The following is a 13,331-nucleotide window of genomic DNA, read 5'->3' on the forward strand; positions in this document are numbered from 1 at the left end:
GTTGGAATAGCCTTAAGAAAGGTTATTCTTCACCTACCTTTAGATGTCTTCTCCGCGCCGCCGCTCGGTAGAAATCCAAGTTTTCTTCGGTATGCAAATGAGCTCTCTCACAGCATTGGGGGCGGTCCCTAGCGCTCAAACAGCACTGGGGTGTCCCGAATGCCACGAGAGAACTCTCCAGTGCTGCCTCCATCTTTGTCTGGAACGGCCTCTCTCTGCGTCTTCTTCCTGCGCTGGCTTCAAACTTCTACGCATGCACAGTTGGCTCTGCCATCGGGCCTCGGGCGGAGCCGACTGCACATGCGCGCAGCGATTTTTTTTGTGACTGCTGGAGAGAGGCGGTGCTGGAGATTTCTCTCACAGTATTGAGCCCACCCCCAGTGCTGTTTGAGTGCTTGGGCCCACCCCCAGTGCTGCGAGAGAACTCATTTGCATACCGAAGAAATCCGGGATTTCTACCGAACGGCGGCGCAGACAAGACATCTAAAGGTCGGAGAAGAATGGTCTTTCTTAAGGCTATTCCTACGTGTTAGTGAGAAAAAATAGCAATTTAATGATAGGATCCCTTTAAAGGGGTTTGTCTGGCCGATAGGAGAGAGAAACAAGTTACCCCCTATGCACTTACTGATTGTGGGGCTACACCCCAGTTTTGAACAGAGCTGCAGGTCAGACGGGCTGCACCGCTCCATTCATTTCAATGGGATCACCAGACATGGCTGAAACACGGCTCCGTTATCTCTGGTGGTCCCCTTGAAATGATAGGGGGCAACTTGTTTTTCACTTTTAGTGGCCGGACAACCCCATTTAAAGGGGTATCCCCAACAGGGATATGCCATCACTTTAGAATCAATGAGAACCCTAACTTTAAGAACCCCATTGATGCCGAGGATGTAGGGGCCACTTAATGGGGCCAGGTAATGGGGCATATGCTATGGGAACAAAGCTTCTTAAATGGGAGTTGTCCGGCTTAAAAAATACGACCCAAAAAGTGGGATAGTTTTTCCAAAAATTTCCCTTTGCATCTATTTCCTTCCACCCCTTGCAGCGTTCTGTTTAATTTTGGGCTCTCAGGTTTTTGTACACAAGTGTGCATACAGCCCTAGAACTGGAAGCCGGATGAGACATGGCATTACATTACATTACATTGATTTGCTGCTTGTTGCCGACGACCAAGTTTTCTCATTTTTGTTTGACCCAGTGGGGGCGGAAGGGCAGAAAATGTTGTTTTTGTCCATTCTGATTTGTAGCAGAGTAAGAATCTGCGCACGTTCTTATAATGTTGTCATGAGCCGCGCCGATGATGGAGACCCCGGTGATAAATGATCGACGTCCCAGCGGGGTGTAATTATCATGAGGGAAATCGCTGGAGTGAGAAATCCTCTTCATTTAGCACAGCAAACATCCGCCCGTAGGGGGCATGTGCCTGACCTCAAGCAATATACCGCGCTACCGCCGCCGAGAACCTTGTATACGGCAGCGCGCCTGTCATGTCTGAGAACAAAGCAGGGGGAAGAGTTTGGTTTTATAGTTCAAAATTTCCCAAAAATTTTGAGTCCTTCTTTTCCATCTCATATATTGTTGTGTTTTTTATTTTTCATAGACACTAAGATGACTTATTATTGAAAAAAATAGCCTAAATTATCCAAAAATGAAAAAAAAAATATATATATATATATATAGACTATGGGAAGGTGGATTTGGCCAAATCCATCGAGAATGAAAAATTCATGGCAATTCTGAAAAGCAAAAAATCAAGAAATTTTTTTTAGAATCTATTTGTTAAGACAATCCTCTTTTTGTGTCTACAGCTTCTATGTGTCTCCATGTAACAGACTACAACCGGACCCTGTGTAGTCTGATCCTGCGGTCGCTCCGTCCTCTACGACTTACTAAGCTACGCAATGTTCAATAGTTCCAATTATGGAAGGGATGGTGGAAAGTGTGACCGCAGGAGGAGATGATATATGGCCGCCCTTAAAGGAAACCTCCCTCTTCTTTAGCTTTATTATTTCCATTGCATTTGAGATCCAAAAATTGAGCAACGTTTTAAATAAAAATCCAATTACAGACTACAAACAAACACTGTGCGATCAGACTTTGTGTCATCTCTCCTCTACGACTTAGTGGCTACTGAAATGTGGGAGGGACAACAGAACGTGGGACTGCGGGATCAGACTACACTGTAGGATTGTAGTCTGTTACCATGTATATCAAAAAAAACAAGGCGTATTTACCAAATTGCTATAATTTTCTTCGTCAAAGAATTGGAGTGTTAAAAATTCACATCAACAATTCTGCAAAACACCTTAAAATTTTTGATTTTTGAAATCCCAAAACCTCTTTGGCGTTTGTAAGGTCTTGGTTTTTGTTGACGTGACCATTGCGGCCAATCGCTCCCATCAGCAGTGACTTTGGGATTTGAGGGGTAAGTATTTCGGAAGAAGATGACAGGATGATTGATATTTCCTGGTGACTTTAGGGGAAATTTCTTGTAAAATGAATTTGTGGCACCAACAGATGGCTACGTAAGAGCCCAAGCCCCCGGGCTAGTAATATTCTCATGCACTGCCTAATGATTCCTGAGAATAACACAGCCGCATTAAAGGGGTCTTGTGGTTTGATGTAATGAAGCTGGAAAAGGCAAAGCGAGCGCCCTGAAATTCCTTGAATCCAGCCACAGGTTTTCAATAGAACAGGGAATTTCACAAAACCGGAAGCACAAAAGCAGAACTTCTCTGATCTGTTCACAGCATTTAGTCATCTGCTTTACAGCATTGTCATGGTTATAGGCAGCTGACCCATAGGAGACTCTTCTAAGACACGCTCTGTAGATAAGTTGTGACATCATCTAATAGTGTAATGATGGCTCAGTGGTGTTATCTCTTCAAGTGCTATCTTCTATTGTAATCCTTTCTGTGATGTAAATGAGATAAATGCTGCAAAGAAACTCTCTACAGAATTGGCTGGGGTCAGCCTAGTATTAGGCTTAGTGGCCAGAGTGAACATTGCAGGACTCAGTTTGTTTGTTTTCTGAATGAAAAAGTCTAAAATTTCATCAAACCTTCTTAAAATATTTTCCAAAAATATAGGTAATTTTTTGGTGACAAATTCCCCTTAAAGATTTTTGTGAATATTTCACTTCTTTGTGGGCCGGGTTTGTAATGGGCTGGAAGGGTTTTGTCCCCTTTGTTTGGCCGTTCCATCTTTTCTCACGCCGCCCTGGGGGTTCCTAAATGTAAGTTACTGCCCCCATCTTTACTATTGTAGTCCCGAGGAAACCAAAGAACCCCTTTAACTCCGCCCCAAGTAATGATAATATTGTGAGAACTTGACATGTCCAGGTAAAGCTCTAGATACGCGCGCCAATGTTCATTGATTGCTTGTTTTTGGTGTGTTTTAGGTTTTTCTGTATAATTTTGTTTCTGTTAGTTTGTAGCAGCGGCTTCTTATTTCAGAATGATATGTTGCCCCCTCCCTCTGTTACACCTCCTGGTAATGCCTGTGTAAATTGAGGGCCGGGTGTTACATTCCCCTTCTCTCCGTGTGCCCCCCGGTATTCTGTAAATCACTGCAGGAGACAAGGTGGCAAATTTTTGGATTTTAGGACTTGGCCTTGCCAAGGTTCACAGAGGGGCACATACAGAATTTATAAAGTAGTCCTCCCTCTGTGACTCAGGAGTGGCTACTTCCATGGGGTTCTGCCATTCCCCATTCCATCATTTTTTTTTTTTTGTATATCCTACAAAAAATTAGTCCAAAAATTTTTGTCAAAAATAAGTAGAATCATGTATATAATTAACCTCATCATGTGACTGCACGTGTGCAAGAGGCGGAGGACAGTTTTCCAGGCCCCCATGCTGTTGTGGGGGAAGGGCAAGCTGTAATAGTGGGGACTCCCCTATTACAGAGGTTTCAGTTTTCTTTGGGGGGGGGGGGGGCAGTTTTGTTTTTTGCCCTGAGGATAATTTCATGCATCTTGTATGGCACGTTACTATTCTATACATTTCTCAATTGTACAGTTTTCATGACTTTGTCTTTATTTTTATAGAGAATGTTTTATTTGATATTATTATTATACAGGAGGGTTTGTTTTTTATTAATATGTGAACATTTTTGACAAAAGATGTTTTTGGAAATGTTCCTTGAGATTAAAAAGATGTGATCTAATTTATGGCTAATCGAGGTAGCGACTTCAAGTGGTGGATAATCGAATCGAAGTGTGTGTGTGTGTATATATATATATATATGTGTGTGTGTATATATTACACAAAAATATAAGGATTAGTGAGATGTATCATATTCCAGAAAATGTTTTTGTCCCCTCTTACCATGTAGTTTCCGTGTTCTGTCCTCCCCCTTCTAAACTGACTTTTAGAGATGAGCGAACACTGTTTGGATCAGCCGTTCCGAACAGCACGCTCCCATAGAAATGAATGGAAGTGCTTCCATTCATTTCTATGGGAGCGTGCTGTTTGGAACGGCTGATCCGAACAGTGTTCGCTCATCTCTACTGACTTTCACTCTGAAATCTCTTCTCTTCAAACAGACTACAGGTCACATTACTCGGATTACTCTGTAGCAGTTTATGGAGAGGGTAAGTTGGAAGGATGAGCAGGAACTCAGGGAGACAGAAGTACAGAGGCTTGGACTGTTGCTGCCTCTAAGTAAGAAGTTTCTATCACAGCCCAAGTGCTTTATTTGCATCAGTACATACCAGTATCTATCTATCTATTTATCTATCTACAGTATCTATCTCCTATCTATCGATCTATCTATCTATTTATCTATCTACAGTATCTATCTATCTATCTATCTATTTATCTATCTACAGTATCTATCTCCTATCTATCTATCTATCTATCTATCTATCTATTCTTCATGGTTCTGGGACTCTCTAAGTCAGAGAGACAGTAATAGATCAGATTCTCCTCTACTTACTGTTTGCAGTGTACAGCAGCTAGTCTCCACGCACCAGCTCAGAGAGAATTGCAAACTACAGATATATCTTGTATAGTAATATTCAAGCTCCGATACCAGATGCAAGTCCTGACCCAGAGTGGCACGTTTACTAAAAATCGCTCTCCCGACTCTCTTATGGGGCACACATTGTTGTCCATGGGCCAAAAATGTGAGCAGGGAATCATGGACAGATAAGGGTGTGAAGGAAGACCCCTGTGGCTGGCTATTTTTCTTCTATCACACCGTTCTTGGTGTACTCTCCGCAGCGCTGCACCAGAAGACCCCACATAGTGTATGAAATCCTGGCCACGGTTAGTCTATTACGGATAACAGCGTCTCCTTCCAGATCATCAGATCACCCCCTGCAATGGACTGATCCGGGGTCCACATACTGGTCTCTGCATTTCATGCTGCACTTTGGGGTTCGGAGTCTAATCTCAGTAATGGTAAGAGCCTATATCTAATTTATTTGCAATGGAAAAACATGGAAACTGTGTCCACCAGATTGAAGTGTGTTGTGTTTTTATTGTTGTTTTTCTAATATTTGAGGCCACATGGTAAGACACATGCGTAATATCTTACATAAGTCACTTCTGTTTCCTGAGATATATTCAGTGTAATAATGCGTGTCAGTCCACGGTGTACATCATATATGATCAGGCCACAAGGTAAGGAAACATACATGTATATAATGTAGGAATAAAGTTATAGCACAAAGTTCAACGTTACAATGTGAACACGGGTTAAAAATGATCAACTCAACTGCATTGACTTTGCCTATAATGAGTAAGCTGTAGCCCTGTGCCAGATGTAAAGAGACTTCCAACAGACAGCTGCTCGCTGGGAATGCTGAGTGTTGGACCCTGACTGATCTTCAATGGATAGGTCATCAATTGCTAATCCTGGAAAAAGCCTTTCATGTGCATACACCTTGTGGTCTAGGACAGTGAGGGTTTTAATTGGAGGATCCCTGTTGGTCTAGGGTAGTGATGGGGCTTACGTCCGAATTCCTTCAATAACGAGGTAATGCTAGTATACCAGGGGTTAATTGTAGTATCCCTGATGGTCTCTGGCAGTCGAAGATGTATCTAAGCACCTCTGGTGGAGGGCAGTGGACGGGTTAATGCTGCAAACCTGAGGCCCTGCTGTGGCCTCCATATCTATGCACTATGACAAGACTATACAGTGACCCCAATCCATAAGGTCTATGAGGCTTAGTATAGATGTAGCAGAGCTGAATGTGTTGTGTACATGTTACATATGTGCAGTGAGAGATCATACCATAAGGAGAACCAATAAGACCTTGTGATATTCCCGCTCTTCTCCTCCTCGCTGTTCTACAAAGTAGCCACTAAATACCACTCCTGAAAACCAAATCTTTATTTAACGTTTAACTTGGCAAAATACATATTCTGATGATGAGCGTAATAATGGTGCTAAATATATCGCTACGTGAGCGACGCTGCTGCCGGATGATTGATATTCTTTATAATAAAGTAAGTAAAGCGTAAAGTTTCTTCTTTCTGTAAGATGGCTTTGTAACAGATGAATATAAAATTGACAGGGCATAAAACTGAATCTGGGTTGTATTTGGTAATTCTTGTGCACCCACCTGCCTGTACATGACATGCCGAACAGCCGAGCGCTAGGCAGGTGGATGTAGTGACAGAGAGGATCCATGCCTGTCATGCCCTCCTCCTCCGTCACTCCACCCTCCTCGCCTCCTCAGCCACGTGCTGCCCACAGAATAACTTTTCTCAGTTGTGGTCCTCAAGTTTAAAAGGAATATATCTCCTTACATAAACGTGAAGGCCGCCATCTTGTTTGCTTTGCAACATTCACCTGGACCTAAGGTAGCGATGTCAGAAAGCAAGAGCAGAGTGAGCGAGTGAGCATGCCCTGGTCGCTTTACAGGGAGAGGGAGGAGAAACTGAACTGATCCAAATACCTATTGTCTATGGTGGATCCTGTGTTATCTGCTAACAGCTTTATAATTGAGATAATCCTTCTCCTAAGCAAACCTTGTCAGAGACTAGTGAGACTGTATAGCGTGTACATGCGCAGAGACGTGCGGATTCACTGTACAGGGAGAGAGAGAAGCTAAACTGATACCTATTGTCTATGGTGGATCCTGTGTTATCTGCTAACAGATTAATAATTGAGATTATCCTTCTCATAAGGAAACCTTGTCCGAGACTGGTGAGACTGTATATGTGTATGTGTACATGCGCAGAGATGTGCGGATTCACTGTACAGGGAGAGGGAGGTTTAGCTATAATGTTAGTTACCTGTTGTCTATGGTGGATCCTGTGTTATCTGCTAACAGCTTTATAATTGAGATTATCCTTCTCCTAAGCAAACCTTGTCAGAGACTAGTGAGACTGTATAGTGTGTACATGCGCAGAGACCTGCGGATTCACTGTACAGGGAGGGGGAGAAGCTAAATCGATACCTATTGTCAATGGTGGATCCTCTGTTATCTTTTAACATCCTTATAATAGAATTGATACATCTCAAAGTAAACATTTTGCGACTCTATAGAGTGCATGCGGAGAGATGTGCAGTGGTCACGTTACAATGAGGGGGAGCATAAGCTAAATGATTATTGACCTATTTTCAATGGTGGATCCTGAGTTATCTGCTTACAGCTTTATTATAGAGGTATTACTTATTATAAAACAGTATCAGAGACAACTCGGTGTGTATGCATTGAGCATGCTCTATGGTGTGTGTATGTATGTCTGTGTGTATATATATATATATATATATATATATATATATATATATATATATATATATATATATATATATATATATATATAATGTATATGTATGTATATATATATATATATATATATATATATATATAGCTTTATAGACAGATGAAAAGCTGAACTGTTCCAATTCCTATTGTAAATGGTGGATCCTGAGTTATCAGACTCCAGTATTATAATAGAGGTGATACTAACAGAAAGAGGCGGGTTAGATTGTATAGATGGTGTAGTGAGCATGCTCAGTGACCTATACAGAGGCCTTGTTACGGAAAGAGGGAGAAGCTGAATTGTTACAGTTACCTACTGTATAGCCAGTGCTGGATCCTGTGTTATCTGCTTCCATCTCTATAATACAGAGGTGATGCTTGTCGCAAGAAAACCTTTTCATAGAGAGACGAGTGAGAATGTATAGAGTGTAGTGAGCATGCTCACTATGTAAATTTCACTTTCTAAGGGGAAGAGAAGCTGAACTGGTACATGGACCTATATACAATGGTGGATCCTGTGTTATCTGCTTCCAGGGAGAATCATCAGGTAAACCATTCCCATCACCTATTGTCTTTGTAAATCTTGTGTTGCCTCTCAGCCCACACTCTGATGACTGACCCTGTCCCCGGCCTGTACAACATAAGCACTGGGAAGTGACATGAAGTGTTATCTTATAGTGAGAGTCCAATCAGATCATGTTTTCTTATAAATTGACTGTAATTCCGTCTGGCAGGTCGGAGGAGGCCGCACGCTTCCTGATATCTTCAGACCGAGTCGCTCACCCGTTGGTTTGTTACCCAGAATATTTCCTTCCGTTTCTGAAGGTAAACATGTCCATCTGCTTTCTTTCTCTTTTTGCGATCCAGCTGAGCCTGTCATCTGCCGCTGGTTCTCTAGCAAAAAATAAAAGGAGTGTCAGCTGGAAACTAAGAGGCGGCGGCGAGGGATGTGCATGGAGTTACCAGCTCTTTGCTTTTAAGCTTGTAAATAATGCGTCTTTAATATTCTTCCTCCGTTTTGTGTCTCCAGCTTTAATGTAGACTTATGTGTTGTTTTCCCTGTCTGCTGCTGCTGTGCATCGCCACCTCTCCATTGACTTCTATGGCAATCTCTGGCAGCCCTATAGAAGTGTATAGAGGGGTGGTCGCATAGGTGCGCCAATGTTTCATTTACATTAGTGGATGTTGGTTTTTTTGATGGTTGGGGGGGGGGGTCATAGAAGCATAGAGCGAACCCATGGTCATGGAATATGGATGCCCCGTGCCCCTCTGTCACGTCTGGTTCAGGCCGCTACCACCAGAGGTCTACCTTGAAGTTTTTGGGCTCAAATGCAAAAAATGTAACAGGGTTTGTCTACCTTCCATGTGCCATTATAATGCTGATGGTGTCTTGTGTGGCAGAGGAACTACGAGCCCCCCACATCCACCCCTTACCCCTCTAGGTCTCACCCTAAACTGGGCCCTAGTGCTCAATTTTTTACAAACTACGAATCCTCACCTGAGGACTAAGACAGGATATGGATGGAACAAGCCGTCCTCGGACAATTCTCTCCAAGTCTAGGAAACTGGGCCGGGTCATGTAATAATATTGTCATTTTTAGAGACAAGTCTTATTTGGCCGTACTTCATAGCCGGCCGTAGAAAAAGTCGCATTCCTGTGCACTGAGGTGTAAATATCTTCTGTATGTAGAAGGCCTCTGTGTCACGTCGGGCTCTGGACCGTCGCCCTGTTTCAGGAATGAAGGTTATCTCAAATATGTGCGGAAACCTGAAGTGTTTACCGCAACCTGGAGCGAGGAGCGCTTGACTTTCCCCCACCTCGAGCGGAGTCCTGCCAGGACATTCATTGCCCCGTCCCCTTACAATCCTCCCAGTAACTATGTCCCCATTGAAGAGCTGCCTAAACCAACTTGTCTTTTCTGCTGGCCCGGCCAAAAATTCTACGGAACGGAACGTATTTATAGTGTTTGCTTAGACGCTTTTGCTGCCTCGGTTTTTGTTACATTTTTGCATGATTTTTCTGTAAAAGTCGTATTTGTAGACTTTAAACCTTGGGAAATAATTTATGCGCTTGTTTACATGAAAATTACATTTTATTTTCTCAAAATGTTACCATGTCAGATGTTGTTGTTTGCCGAGCGCATAGCAACCCTCCCTTCCAGATTTCTCCACTGCAGGTGGTATTGGGCGCACGTTAGTAGGAAGCTGCCAATGTGTACAGAACTAACAGAAAAACTTACTTACCCTCCGCCCGAGCTGATAGACAGCGACACTTTTTTACCAGAACCCCCGTCCATGTGCCCTATTAAATATGATGGACATTACAGATGTCCTCACTCATGACCTGATCTACAAGCCGGAGCAGAGAGCACCTACGAAGTAGCTCCCACTCTGATGGACTTGTCACGACTAAATATTACATGGTGGCCAATTATATTAGAATTTTACATTAGTATGTTTCCCTGGATGGACACAGATGTTGTAACCTGACTATAGTCTTAGTATAACCATGAGCGGAATGGCCACAAACACCAACTAAAAGCAAGGTGCTGTCTAATGTAACATTTATCCTTGTAGAGGCCGTGTGCTTTCCCCCCCAAGTGGACAGGTTCACTATATTATGACTACTATCAGGTTACAGCAGCTGTGTCTATCTGCTCAGGCAGGGAAACATATAGCTACTACAGGATACATGTAAAATTACACAGCACCTTAAATGTTGTTGGGGTTTTTGATCATTTTTCTTATGGCTTTATTAGGACTATTGTCAGGTTACAACAGCTGCATCTGCCCACTTGTGCAGGAAAATCTATGGCCACAACAGGATACATTTAGGACTATATTGTGACTATTGTCAGAGTACTGTAGCAATGGGCAGAATGACCAGAAAGCCCAACTGCATACAGAGTGCCATGTAGGTTTACATTGATCCTGTAGTGGTTGTAGGGTTTCCTTGCTCAAGTAGGACACAGCTGTTGTAACCTGACAATAGTCATAATATATTCATGGTCGGAATGACCATAAACGCCATCTACATGCAAGGTGCCATGGTATTTAACATTTATCTAGTAGTAGCTATATGCTACCCTGCCCGAGCAGACAGACACAGCTGCTGTAACCTGATAGTAGCCATAATATAGCCATAGGCAGAATGACCACAAGCACTACTACATGCTAGGGCAGTCTGGCTGATTGTTATTCCAAAGAGAGACGCTTTTTAATCAGACTATTTAGGTCTGCAAATGAGTATTTTTGTTATAAGTTTTTAACATATCTGTTAGATGGGCACAAAAGTATGAACCGAATGCACCATTAGCAATGTAAGTATTTCACTTTGTATTTTTTCTCCCCATCCCCCGTTTAGACCTGTTAAAGAAGAAAGCGAGCAGCACATGGTACGTGGTAAGTAGGGGCTGCAGAGGTGGACACCAGTATAACATGGCACGTGGTAAGTAGGGACTGCAGAGGTGGACACCAGTATAACATGGCACGTGGTAAGTAGGGGCTGCAGAGGTGGTCACCAGTATAACATGGCACGTGGTAAGTAGGGGCTGCAGAGGTGGACACCAGTATAACATGTGACGTGGTAAGTAGGGGCTGCTGAGGTGGTCACCAGTATAACATGGCACGTGGTAAGTAGGGGCTGCAGAGGTGGACACCAGTATAACATGGCACGTGGTAAGTATGGGCTGCAGAGGTGGACACCAGTATAACATGTGACGTGGTAAGTAGGGGCTGCTGAGGTGGTCACCAGTATAACATGGCACGTGGTAAGTAGGGGCTGCAGAGGTGGACACCAGTATAACATGGCACGTGGTAAGTATGGGCTGCAGAGGTGGACACCAGTATAACATGTGACGTGGTAAGTAGGGGCTGCAGAGGTGGTCACCAGTATAACATGGCACGTGGTAAGTAGGGGCCGCAGAGGTGGACACCAGTATAACATGGCACGTGGTAAGTAGGGGCTGCTGAGGTGGTCACCAGTATAACATGGCACGTGGTAAGTAGGGGCTGCAGAGGTGGACACCAGTATAACATGGCACGTGGTAAGTAGGGGCCGCAGAGGTGGACACCAGTATAACATGGCACGTGGTAAGTAGGGGCCGCAGAGGTGGACACCAGTATAACATGGCACGTGGTAAGTAGGGGCTGCAGAGGTGGTCACCAGTATAACATGGCACGTGGTAAGTAGGGGCTGCAGAGGTGGTCACCAGTATAACATGGCACGTGGTAAGTAGGGGCCGCAGAGGTGGACACCAGTATAACATGGCACGTGGTAAGTAGGGGCTGCAGAGGTGGTCACCAGTATAACATGGCACGTGGTAAGTAGGGGCCGCAGAGGTGGTCACCAGTATAACATGGCACGTGGTAAGTAGGGGCCGCAGAGGTGGTCACCAGTATAACATGGCACGTGGTAAGTAGGGGCCGCAGAGGTGGTCACCAGTATAACATGTGACGTGGTAAGTAGGGGCTGCGGAGGTGGACACCAGTATAACATGGCACGTGGTAAGTACAAATGTGTATCGGCTGTACTTCTAATAGTATCTGTTCTATGTTGGTATAATGACATGAATGTATGCATAGACTTGTGCAGATGCCTGGTAGGACAGGCAGACTTGTATAGTATATTGGGTGAGGTCTCTAAGGCCTAGACCACTGTGCTGAGTCGGAGTCACATATAGCTATACGCTCTCACGCCTCCTTGTACAGTTCCTTACATATACCTGTACTCTGTAAGTCTCTGTGCGACGTATCGGGTAGTTACAAAGTCTGAGAAATGTTGTGCTCACAAATTGGCCAGTATCCCAGAGAAGAGTCTTGAAGGAAAAGACAAATCACCCTCATGGGTATACACAAGGGGGAAGTGTCATGGTTAAAACTGCCCCCTTGCTGACCAGTGAGGTTACCAATGAGTCCTCACTGATAGGACAAGGCCTGGGGAGTGAGCAGCGAGTATAATTCTTAGTACTCGCCTCTCCTAGGACATCCCTGCTCCTTCTATGCATCAGCATCACTGTGCCATATGGGCCAGGACCAGAGAAGGAGCATGGAGTCCTAAAAGTGGTGAGTATTGAGAATCTTACTCAGAATACAAATGGGGTAAAAACCGGGAATAGAGGGAGCGCTACTGAGTGAAGAGTGAGTCCAAGGGTTAATTGGTAACGTCACTTTATTGGTTCCAATTTATATTGCTACCAATTAACCCTTGAACTCACTCTTCACTCAGTAGCGCTCCCTGTATTCCCAGTTTTTAGCCCATTTGTATTCTATGTTTGTTCACCACCCTTTGGATGGTGCCCGGGCGGAGCTGCATCTGATAGATCATTATCTTTTTTCAACATACGGGCACCGGTCCTTTTTCTATTCTTAACCTAGAGAATCTTACTTGCCACACATTCCCTGGGCCACATACTGTATGGCTTGGGGCAATGACATTATACCGTGGGAGAGGTACTAAGGGGACATTATATCCCCTCCCTACTTGAGACCTGTGAGGGTGCTGAAATTCGAATCCAAGGTGTTCCTGATTCTGGACTGCTAAAGAAGAGTAGTGGACCCACAATAATGTGTCCCTGTGGCTACCTAGACTGGAGAGAGAACACGTCTGACA

Source organism: Leptodactylus fuscus, chromosome 10, assembly GCF_031893055.1.
Source record: "Leptodactylus fuscus isolate aLepFus1 chromosome 10, aLepFus1.hap2, whole genome shotgun sequence".
Taxonomy (NCBI): domain Eukaryota; kingdom Metazoa; phylum Chordata; class Amphibia; order Anura; family Leptodactylidae; genus Leptodactylus; species Leptodactylus fuscus.